Consider the following 13,282-nt stretch of genomic DNA (forward strand, 5'->3'; position numbering starts at 1 on the left):
TTCTCTTGTTTGTTGTGTATGACTCTCCATTTCACATTAGTTTGTCGATTGATTTTTTTTTATTTGGTTTTCCACCCGGTGTTCGGAGTCAATATTGGAGCTCCGCCTAAATTCGAATCGCACTCTGCAGGGCCCATTCAAGGGTGGCGCTCCCAACAGGACTTTCTCCATACCCAGGGCTCGAATCCAAAACCTCTGGTTAAGGGTGAAACACTCCCACCAGTGCACCACAACCCATGTTGATTTTATGTTTAGTGATATATTGTTTAGTATCAAAACATAATTATCTTTAAGGGTGTGTTTGGTATGAAAGGAAAATGTTTGTCATGAAAAATATTTTTCTAGAAAATAAGTGGATTTTCCTCTCCTATATGGTTTGCGAGCTATTCCATAAGAGTGGGGGTTTTACCCTGTGCGCACCCAAAGGGTAGCGGCTGCAGGTTTTCCTTGTCATAAAAAAAAAGGATTTTTGACTTATTTTCTCATGTTTAGTTGATGAGAGGAAAATACTTTTTGAAAAATATTTTCCAGAAAATATCTTTTGATTTTGGCTAGAGAGTAGAAATACTTTTTATGAAAATAATTTCTGCCCCGGAAACCAACCGTAATAATTGATCTAGGACAGGACCCCGACACACGAGCTAGGAATTGGGTTTTTGAGGTGATTGACTCACATAGTATTGTTATTTCCAGATCTTATTTTGATTACTTGATTGAAATAAATTGTGTGGTTTCGGACGTTGTTTGGAAAGGGAATATTCAAGTCTTGGATTGACTATTTGATTGAATTAAGGCAAGTGATGTCCTAAACCTTGTAAATCTAGAATCATATATTTCCCTTCATTGTGTGGGTTGGTGAGTAATGGGAATATGAGGTGATGAGTTCATTATTCCACTTGATTAATCTTAATGAAAAGGCAACGTGTTGATCAAAATGCTTTGTGAATTGCCTTGTTGTGGACCTATTTGGTTAATTGATGAAATACTTTGATGTCATGAATGTAGACTTGAATTTCTTAAGTTGTCTCTTCCTATGGTGTGAAATTGCTTATTTACACTGATTGTTGTACACCGTGATGAGACATGTGATGACTATGTCGAAGGGTTCCGGCAAGTGATATGATATAAAGCCAAAGGAAAATGGTTCCGGCTAGTGGATTGATATAAAGCCAAAGGGAAATGGTTCCGGCTAATGATGTGATATAAAGCCAATGGAAAATAGTTCCAGCTAGTAATATTGTGTCGAAGAGAAATGATTCCGGCAAGAGTTGACTATTGTGCTTTGATGCGTTTTGATACTTGTAATTGATCTACTTGTTACTTCCGATTGACATATTTGATACACATTAGTTGTTGAACTGTGCCTATTGAATTGTTTGGTTAAACCTTGGGAACTGTGTTTTGTGAAATTGTTAGGTTGAGCTGATTTCTATGCAGGTTGTAGTTTGAGGAGGTTCTATTGGGATGAAAGGAGTATTCGATCTCTAGCTAATTTGCCTTGATTATTTGGTTACTTGTTGAGTACCGTGTTGGTTGGTACTCACTCCTCGCTTCTACACTTGTGTAGTTCTTGAGCCCGGTACCGTGTGATTACTCTTCTTCTTCTCCTATTTTTCGAGGCCTGTCAAGGTCTTTTGAGAGGTAGCTGCTTGTAATCACGGCATGCCCTCTTGTTCCTTATTTTATGCTTTGTTCTATTTGAGAAACAAAGACATTAAAACTTGTAATTATCTTTCATTTTCGCACTTTATGTATTAGTGACTTGTACACGTGAAGGTTTTGGGGCTATAATAGAATGAATTAGTTTTCCTCTTTTATCTTGTTTTACTTTCCGCATTCTTTCGTTTCGTTAGGTTGAGGCTAACTTGTCTTGGTGGGAATAGACAAATGCCATCACGTCCATTTTTGGATCCTGACAAGAGGTGGTCAGGGTAAAAAAAACTATTTTTTTTAAAATTTAAATTATTTTTTTTTAAAAAATAATTGAAGTTTTTATTTTTTTGATTGGGGGAGGGGTTGGTTTGGGGTAGGGCGTAAAAAGGTGAACTTTTCTAAAAAAGAAAATTTTAAATTCTTAATTTTTTTTTTGGGAGGGTAGGGGTATGGGGTGGGATAAGAAGAAAAATTTGTAATTTGAGGTTGGAGGAGAGTTTTGAAAAATGTTTTCCTTAATTTTTTTTAAGGGAAGTCATTTTCCTTTTTGAGGATAACAAGTTGATTTGAAAAATATTTAAGCCAACCAATAATAAGAAAATTAAAAAAATATTTTTTAGAAAATATTTTCCTTCATACCAGACACACACCAAGTTGGAACTGTTTGTCCCAATAAAAGGTTTAGCATTGCAAAATACACTTTCCAGTGATGGTTATAAACATGGACATTAATTATCCTAAATGCATATACTTTCCAGTGATGGTTATAAACATGGACATTAATTATCCTAAATGCATATACTTCTATGCATATTGTCAGAAAGTATTTCCTCTATTATTTTGTAAATTTTATACTGTTAGAAATTTAATTTATCATCTACTTGCATATATAAATTTGGTGCTAGAAGTTTTTAGATTAAATAACTTTTTAATTGTCCCAACCTGAAATGGTACATACTATTTAATTATTAAGAAATTCAAATAGAAACATCAATTTATCAATTTTGTTCTCCATATATAGCTTTGATTGACTGGATGTTACATGTCTAAACAATTTATCTTTGTAAAGAAAAAGATCTTCTTGTGTTAAACTTTGATCTTCGTCTACAATTTATAATTAACTTGTTATAATGGACATACCACTTATATATATATATATATATTATATTATATAACTTAGCAACAAATTCTTTTTTTTATGTCATTTTTGAAACTGCTTAAAGTAAGAAATGGTATTAATGTGAAAAACCGTGTCGCAAATTATCAACATAATAAGTTGATACCAAAAAAAAAACCAAGAACTAGAAGGATATCGATATCTACATTAAAAGTTTTGATCATGATAAAGAAATTGAAAATCGAAGTAAAACATATACAATTGAAAATATCATCTATAAGAAAGTATTACATACAATATATTTCATTTTTTATGTAGGCACCTAACATAGCTATAGAGAGTTTTATTAAACACACCGATGAGTTGTTTGCTTTCTCTTCCTCTCTTTCTTCTTGATTTTGTTTTCCTCTTTCCATGATTGTAACTGAAGAAAAGCAGCATAAAGAGTCAAAAAAATTGTAACCATTCACTTGTTGTCAATTTTTTTTTTTCTCACAAACAGATTTTCATCTTTAGTATTTGTTAGCATTTGTATTTTCAACATAACGAAAGTATAGTATATATTATTCTTATTAATGTTGTTGAGATCATATAACATGTTATGGCGTGAAAAAATATTAATAATATCCCAAAGTTGTTGCATTTTAAGAAAAGGAGTTAATAATAAGATGAACGAAAAAACAAGTCCCAGATATTCAAGAAAACAAAACCTATCACTACAAATTCTCTCCTATTTTTTTTTATTTTTATGACAAGTGAAACCCGCAGCCGCTACCCTTTGGATGCGCACAGGGTAAAACCTCTGATCCTATGCAATAGCTCACAAACCACATAGGAGAGGTAATTCGCACTAGGCAAGCCCGGTGCGACGAGCTCGACCCAGAAGGCAAACCCCTTGCTTTCGCTGGCAAGGGGTTTCGAACTTGAGACCTCCAACATGGAAGTCCCAAGCCCAAACCACTGGGCCACCCCGAAGGGTCTCTCCTGTTTTTATGCCTCGTATATTATTTTATCTACCCTCCCCATCGTGTTCTTTCATTCCTTCAAACCATATGATATACGAAACTCAATTTTGTAAGTATGTACGTATTTGTCTACCTAATATTCATATTACAAGTTGACTAAGACTTGTGGAGATTGTTAGCTTGTGAATGAAGATGATGTGTGATGCAAAGGGAGCCTACGAGCAATAGTAAAGTTGTCCCTATAGATCATGAGTTTGAGCCGTGAAAGAAGCCACTAATGTTTCTACAACACGTCCCTCCTAGGGTGTGGCCCTTCCACAAACCCTACTAACATTGGATGTTTGGTGCACGAGGCTACTTTGTTTACTGGACATTCCTGATGTTTCTTGTTATTCATAGTTCCCCGTAGATCTTACTGTTGGATCGAGCTTGTTAAATATTTGACCAAGACTTAAAGTGCTTAATTTTAACGGATCAAAACAACTTAGAAGAAAAATCTTTCTGTTATATCTTTGAAAAATGGTAGTAGAAGATAAAGAAAACAAGAGAGTTTGAAGATGAACTTACCTTTTGACGATTTGAAGTTAGCAATATTAGAAGCCCTTGTTTGAGAAAAATGCTAAATGAAGTGTAGTTGAAAGAAGAATGAAATAGGTAGATCTAGATTTACAATAATTTCAAGATTATATATTAACATACAACTCAACTCAACTCAACTCATTGACTTTAGAATTATTTATCATCTTAATAAATGTATTCACATGGGCAGATTGTTTATTCAACTTGTCATAATTGGCTAACGATGAATTTGAAAGACCACCACCACCAACGTACAAAAAGAAGAATCAAATTGATTGACAGTTCATCCAATAATTATATTAAAATCCAAGGAGCAGAGCTATTCAAAAAAAGCAAGTGGTTGCCATTTTATATAAAGTTCAGTGGAGACTTTCATCAAACGAGCAAATGACATAAATGGTCCCTAAACTATCCTAATAGGTCTAAAATGGTCCTTTAATTATACAGTTGACGGATATGGTCCTTTAATTATCCACCCTTTTGTCAAGTTTGGTTTCCATCCACTTTTTTAAAAAACTGTTAGTTAACACCGTTAATCTGTTAAGTCAATCTGTATTGACTTTCTTTTTCGTCATTTCTTTTGTCCATTATCTCACTATTTCCTCACTTTTTTTCTCAATTCTTTTCTTTATTGTCTTATTGCAATTAAGTCGTTGGTCGTTATTTCATGCAAGTTAAAGCAAAATGCAAAGTAGCGAACACAATTGAAAAAATATTGTGAGCAAAAATACGATTCTATTTCATGTTAATAATCGGTCATTACATCAATGAAATTGTATAAAATTGCAGAAAAATTCAAAAATCAGCAACTAAATTGAACTATAGTGCTCTGTTTTCAACAATTGTTGTGCAGAAAATAACTTAAACTACAACAAAAAATAGCAGCTATCAAACTTTGATCGAATTGCAGCACCAGAACACCCAAAAAAAAAAAACAGCTCCCAAAACGTCACCAAACTGCTGCACATACAGCTCCAAAAAGGTCACCAAACTGCTGCACAAACAGCAGCACCAAACTGCACAAAACACAGCTCCAAAAACGTCACCAAACTGCACAAAAACAGCTCCAAATTGAGAGAGAGTGTGTACTGAACGACGTTTGTTGACGGTATTCATAAAAAATGGATGGAAACCAAATTTGACAAAAAGGTGAATAGTTAAAGGACCATATCCGTCAACTGTATAGTTAAGGGACTATTTTAAACTTACTAGGATAGTTTAGGGACCATTTATGTCATTTGCTCTTCATCAAACACATTGTAGACAGTTTTGAACAGCCAAAAAATCTAAGCATTTATTAAGCCAACTAGAACCAGAGTTGGAAGGAATCTACCAAATTGGTAAAATATTGAAAAACACAAACAAATAGTTGGTTTGAGAATTTCATCAAACACATATTTCCATTATAACAATTAATCAGAACAGCACGCAGCAGAAATGGAGAAAAACTTGTTCTGGTCCGGTGTAGACTGAGGAGAATTTATCCTGATGCACGTGAACCTATGACCTTAGAGGCATATCCAACAGGGGGTCACGTGACAACCCATGCCCTCTTCTGAGATCATATATAGTAGTGTCATATTTTTAAAAAAAAATTGAAATATAGATATGTGAACGAGTATCACATATTGTGATAATGACTCTAGGTGCACCTCTCTACGTGAGGTTAGAAATTTGAATTTTATATTTATCTGGTTTAATTTTTCTTTCTAAAATTAGAGAACACTTCTCTAAGTGGTAATTGGTAGCACTTTTGGCATTTTAATTATCATATATCATCATATCATTATATATTATAGGCTTAAGTCATCTCCGACCATCTAAAGTTGTCCGTATAATTCACTTAGATACTTCAACTTATCCTTGTGCCAATTGAACACCTTATTTGTTCAAAAGTCATTCCTATTAGAAACAAAATGCTGACATGACAAAAAACGTGTGCTTCACTTTCTTTGAGCGCGTTAAGTTATCAAAAAATAATATTTTTTCTTTTTTTTCCCCTTAACTTATGCACCTGAATTAATAAAAAAGAAAAAAATTAATTAACAAAAAAAAAAGGAGCAGTCGTCTTCTTCCCCATCCCTGCATCTATTATTCCACCATTTTCATCATTTTTCTTACACACATGCGCACACTCCACCCTCTCCACCTCTCTCTTTCTCTCACCCTCTGCCATTGTTCTTCTTATTTCCCTTTTTTATGTTAATTTACGTCTCAAATATCTCGATGAAGCTCAATTTATTACATGAAAAAATATGAATTGATTTTTTTTGGGAAAAAGTTTGTTATTTTTTTTTTCAATTCTAATAAATAGTTACTAATGGATAGAAGATGAAGGCAATGAGTAAAAGATATTCATGCTATCGAAATGAAAGAGAATGAGTATTTAGCTTGAGTGGATAGCAATGGTGTATTTTGTACTGCTAATGCAACGAAAGAGAAGAAAGAGGTAAAGTGATGGTTTGCTGGTGTCGCCGGTGCCGACACCGGCTCTGGTGGAAGGGGAACCAGAATTGGGTCTATCGAAGAAGAAGAAGGCAAAGGGGGGGGGGGGGTGGGGGGCTATTAATTAAAAAAACTTATTTAATTTTTTAAAATACCTTTTGGATTATTTAAATAGAGCTTTTTTTAAAAATTGAATACAATACCACGTGTCATCATTTTATTGGTAAATCGATTTTGTATTCACGTTTGAGATATACACATTTTTATTTTTCAACTGTTTGTCAGTTTATGTCAAATAGGTAAAAATTTCTTAAGGTTAGAGTGTTCAATAGGTATAAGTCTTAGTTGATGTGTCTAAATGAATTATGCGGACAACTTTAAGGGGCCGCAGATGACTTACGCCTATATTATAATATCATATCATATTATAAGTGGGATGGTGCTTAGTCTAAAGTTGGATTACGAAAACGCCCTTCAACTTTTTAATTATCATTATCTTATTATTATTATTATTATTATTATTATTATTGTTATTGTTAATTAATTATTATTATATAAGTGTGAAGCCATTAAAGTTGAATGACTTTTTAACTCTTCAAGAAATCACCATTAAAGTTGAATGACTTTTAACTCTTCAAGAAATCACCATTAAAGTTAAATGATTTTTTAACCCTTCAAGAAATCACTATACCTATTAAGTCTCTTACACGTTGTCTTCTAATGACAATATTGAACATTTGAATTTGGTTTAGAGAGCATAAAACTCTTATCATATGTTCTTTCAAACATTTCTTTACATTTAGTTTTTTTCATTTTTTGCTATCATTCAAATTATATTCTTAAATTGATGTTTAGGTGTTTGATCTCTCACATGAAAATATACTGCTAAAATTTTGTTTTATGAACTTATGATGTAATTTTTTAATCTCAGGTATAAACTAGAGGTGATGCTTTTGCAGACCGTTGAATAGAACTTTTAGTAGAAATTGCACCAATACAAATGAGGTATGCGGCATGTCTCTCCAACAATTTTGCATTTTTTTGCATGAGTAATTTTTAATAAATTTGATTAACATTTGATTATTGTATTTTTAGTTAGATTTTAATAACTTAATGCATGTGTATTTTGCAAAGTAGAGCCTCCTTGATAGCTTTAGTTTGACAGAGACTTATTGAAATTATATTTTGCTTTAGTCTCCTAGCTTTCGAGGTAAAGACAGATAACTAATGCTTCTCCCTCAACAACATCGAGCAAAATAAATAGAGAAAATCTCTTAAGAAGACATATTCTAACAAATGAGGTAATTTAATTTAATATGAAGGAGTACTTAAAAGTCAAATATGTGTTGTGTCGTAATTGTCCTATCTTTAGAAAAATTACTTTTTTGAAATGTTCTAAGTATAAAACATTTTAAGAAAAATACTTAGAAAGAGTCGCCACTTAATTTTTTAAAGAAATTAAGAAAACTTATAATTTTCAAAGATTTAAACAGAAGAAATCATTTGAAAATTCCAAAGAGGGTTCGGGGTTCAATTTACACTTCGAGAAGGGTTTAAGCATTCGAAGTGCCCGCTAACATGCGGTTGACCTGCGACTTGACTTAAAATGTATTTGACTATTTTTAGAAAAAATAATTTAACATAAAAATATATAATAATTTACACTATTTGGTTGACTTTGAGAAAAAATAGTTAAACAAAATGACACATTTTATATTGATTTTTTAGAGAAAAGGATTCAAAATGGAACAATTGACTCGAAATACAAGTGATTAGAATATTAATAAAACAAGATTAATTAGAATTTATTTTATTCATTTTGGAATAATAATTTAAACCAATTTAATAAATTAAGGCATAAAAATCATTTTTTAATTAATTGACTAACCCTTTTTGAGAAAATGACTAAGTAAGTAGTTATAATAATAATTTATACTATTAGATTAATTTTGAGAAAATAGTTAAACAAATAGCAATTTTTTATTTTTTAAGAAAATGAGACCTTAATTGAAACAATTGAATTAGAGACAAGTACTTAGAATGTTAACGAAACTAAATGAGTTGGTTTTTATTTGAGTCATTTTTGGTTTATGAAAAAAACTATTTTTAAACTAACAAATTTTTATTTTTTATTTTTTTTTGATTAAAGATTATAAATGAAAATACAAGAGTTGATAAAATAAGTTTTTGTTAGAAACAAAACAACTCAGATGAATAGTTCGTCTTTTGGGGAATTCAACTAAGTTAATTAAAAAATTCTAAAGTTAGAGTTAAACAACAAATAATAAGTAATTGCAATTAAATAATTAAAGCGTAAGGGAGAAATTGAATTTGGGCCTTTCTTGGGCCAAATTCGCTATTTTTTTGGGGTTTAAACAAAACCCGTTTTTGGTATACAGCTCATGTATATCAGTGTATATGAGCATGTATATCAGCTCTTTTCATGTATCGCTTGCTTCCAAACACCTGTGTTTCGCCTCCGCCTTATGTTTTTTTTTCGTTTTGGACCTGTATATCAGTGTATACCGATATATATCAGTGTATATAGGCTGTATCTCAGCCTTTTTCAGCTTTCTGAGACTTTGTGTTTGCTGCCCTCCCCCTGTATACCAGTTTCGTAGTTTGCCCTAGTGGCTGACTGAGCGACAAGAGAATTTGGGGCCTTTATGACCCATCCGAAATGCACAATGGACTCAATAAAGTTTACATACAGCAGAGAAAAAGAGGAAATATATTAGTATGAATTCAAATTCCGATGACATGAGAAAAGAACACATTTAAACTTCCATTATAATCGACATGCACCAAGACAAGCTATACTAAGTAGGAATCCAGATGACTTTGCTGAAGTGAACTCAAACAGACGAGAAATTGACTGCACTATGCAACACATACTCGTCTAAATGCAACCTCATAACAGCAACAAACTATATTAAAGTTTAATTCATGAATTCACACTTTAAACACTGACGAGAAATGCATTTAGCATACAAAAAAAATAAAATCAACCCAAGTATTCTGGACTCCTTTTCTATATATACTATAAGAACAGACCACAAACACAACAAAATTAAATTGCTAGCTAATTTACAATCGGTAGCTTAAGTAATTTGGAAGGAAACACTCTAATACCTTTTGAACCCTTAAAACAACATTTATGAATAAATATAGCAGGTGGTATTTAACCCAAAATAATTATAAAAAAAAGTATCTACAGAAATGAGAGGTCCCTCTTTTTAAGAACAAAGTGGCCACTCCTATTTTCTCAAGAAGCTACAAACAACAAGCATGAAAATTGACACAATAGCAAGGCAAATTTTTTGAAATAAGAGTCACATAGAACCCAAGACAAATTATATCAAGTTATAAGATGCGAGATGGAATGAATAGCAACACGGAATTAAGGAAATCCCGAGCTAAACTAGTACTCTATTAAGGTGACAACCATACCACTTCAAATCGAAAACATGGAACTAAAATGACAGGAACAATATCAGTAGTATAAAACCATGCTCATGCTGACAAGAGAACTCTTTCAAGTTAATGACAAAACCATTAGCTAACCAGAAGGATTGGACGAATCCAAGCAACATGTAATCGTCAAGTACTAAACAGGTCTAATAATTTCATACTACAAAATGATCCCAAAACAAACGAGCCACATTAATGTGAACTAAAACTACCAATCTATAGTCGAAAACACACAAGGAAAATAACGAAATGACTTCTATGATACTTAGGGACGTATAGTAAAAAATGAGAATATTATTTCAGCAAGCAGGGATAGTATAGAGGCATGGTGGTTGACAAGTGAACAAACCAAACTTAAAACGAGAATATCAGCCGCGACATCGAGAAGAACACAAACAGCAATACAAGTTCAAACGAGCATTAAGCCATCTTGAAAACGAAAACAAACAACAACCACATCTTATCAAACAAACTCTACCACTGATTTACAGCCAACAATGAGTTAGAAGCTTCCAAAAATCTAAACATGTCGAAACCTCTATGCAGCCCAAGATCAAGCAGTCACCATATTAAAGTAAAAGAGACATAAACCAGAATAAGTATCACCTTTTCAAGGGCAGCAGAACCGAGACAGAACGAGCAGGGACGAGCTTCTTCCGACACCACTAAAGCGCGATTCCGAGAACTAGGCTGAACAAACAAGCAAACGATAGCAAAGACTGGGCGAAATCGAGATTTCTAGTCTCCTTACGCCTTCAGAAACTTTGGTTTACGTATATTTCTTCCTTTCTAATACTAGCTGATTCTTAGTATTTTTCCTCAACTCTTTTTTTTTTTCCTCCCCTATAACAGGGATTGAAAGAGGGAATATATAGAAGGAGAAAGGGTCGTTTTTGGGGGGGGAAAAACCATTGAGAATTCAAACAAAGTTTTCAATCCCCTCTGCTATTTTCGAAACCACAGTAAAGGTGATGGGAAATTTCTGAAACGGGAAAAAGGGGATGGGACGACTGCTGCAAGGTATGGGCGATTTCGCGAATTTCTCGCCGGATCTGCCGGGATTTTCACGTGAAGAAGAAGAAAAATGGACACAGGGGTCGTCTGGAATCGTATGTGTACTACTGTATGCTTTGGAACTTGGAAGGGAAAGGAGGATGGGGTCGATTTTGGTGTTGAAAATTGGGCTCGGCGCAGGTTATTTGGTGGACTGCTGAAAAGGGATATTGAATTGGAATTGTTGGGTTGTTGTTTGGAATGGGTTTCTTTTGGTGGGCTGCTAAGTGGGCTTAAAGGTTGGAGTGGAATTTGGCCCGTTTCTTGGCTGAAAATAGGGTTAAAATGTGGATAGGTTTTGCAAATTAGGAAATAGTCACAAGAATTGCAATTATGGTCTATGAAAATTGACAAGTTTGCCAAATTGAGTTTAATTGGTGATTCGACTAAAAAGCCAAATAAGACGAATTAATATAAATTAATTAATGAGTTTCTTAATCTCAACAAAATAAAAATAATGAACTTAATTATAAATTGATTAATTCAATTACAAAACTAATTAACTCGATATTATAGCTATAACTTAAAGCAAATTGATAAAATATTTAACTAAAATGTAAAATCTTTTGTGATAATTTTTAAATATTTATAAAATAGCGTGATTGCAAATTACACATACTTATTATTAAAAAGTGATAAAATTACTTAAAAAAAATAACTTGAAAGTATTTTGAATTTCATAAAACTTATTAACTCAAAACTATAACCATCCCTAATATTTAAAATATAATTATTTTTTGACGATTTTCGAATAATCATAAAATATACTAATCATATACATAATTATGTAAAACATATACATCATCTAAAATTTATGAAAAGTGACAAACTATTTAAAAGTCTTGCAAACTATATTATTATTATTATTTATTTATTTTTATTATTATTAATATATTTTTATTTTTAGAAATTTTATAAAACTAATAATTTTAAATCGTTTGAAATTGGAGAAGCTCGAAATGATTAATTTATATTGTGGAGGGTCAAAATTGGGTGTCAACAACTGTCCCTCGTTTGCCTTGGACCGATGAAAGAAATTCGAGTCAAATGAAATTGACGAATCCAATTTTGATCGACCACATTCTCATCTTTAGGAAAGGGATTTTGGTATGGACTTTAGGAATTATGGCCGAACCTCGTTATCAGGTTTCCTACATATCTCAAGCTATATGAGAACTCAGGCCACTTGTAGTTCTATACGCTTGATTTGACGCACGATTTTGAAAGAATTCAAAAGCAATCCTGATACCGTATTATGAAGAGACCAGAATGCTCGAGAATAAGATTTGAGAGAGGATGTCGGAATACAGCCGAGTTTTCAACACCGATCTCGCCTACATATCCCTTAACTTAAGGAATCAGGCTGCTTGTAGTTCGACTCTATCGGTTGAAAAGGAAATCTATTATGTTAGATCACCTTTGGTTTCAAAAGAGCGACAAAGTAAGTCGAGTATGAAAAAGAGGCTTGCAACCTCTTAGCCATGAATGTGGTGCACTTCACACCCATAATTAAGAACTTACACGGACATAATTTCCAAAGCTCTTGGTACATTGTCACTCAGATTGGAAAGCTGCTTTCGGTAGAGACAAAAAATTTCCGGATGCGAAGCTGAAACCAGGAAACCTAGAGAAAACCCACATGTCTTCTGATAGGGGTGTGGTTTGATTGTGGTGGAAGTCACTTCCTCTGCTCGCGTCCCAAGAGTTTGGCACTCCTCTTTGGACTATGTCCCAGTTCGCTGCTAAGAAAAAGTTCCACGTCGTGCTGCATCCTTTTTGATGTCGTCCGCATCTGTGGTTTGTTTTGGAGAATTCATCCTTTCGGATGCTCTCGACAAAGACTGAGATAAAACTCATTAGCATAAAAATGCAATTCAAATGGGAGACAGTGTCTTTTACCGTGTTGACACTTAATTGTTCTCCTTGAACATCTGACGTAAACTCTATCGAGTTTGACGTGAAGCAAATAAAGCTTGTATTTTGTATTTCTAATATAATC

Source organism: Solanum verrucosum, unplaced genomic scaffold (assembly GCF_900185275.1).
Source record: "Solanum verrucosum unplaced genomic scaffold, falcon-dt-bn FXZP01000043.1, whole genome shotgun sequence".
Taxonomy (NCBI): Eukaryota; Viridiplantae; Streptophyta; class Magnoliopsida; order Solanales; family Solanaceae; genus Solanum; species Solanum verrucosum.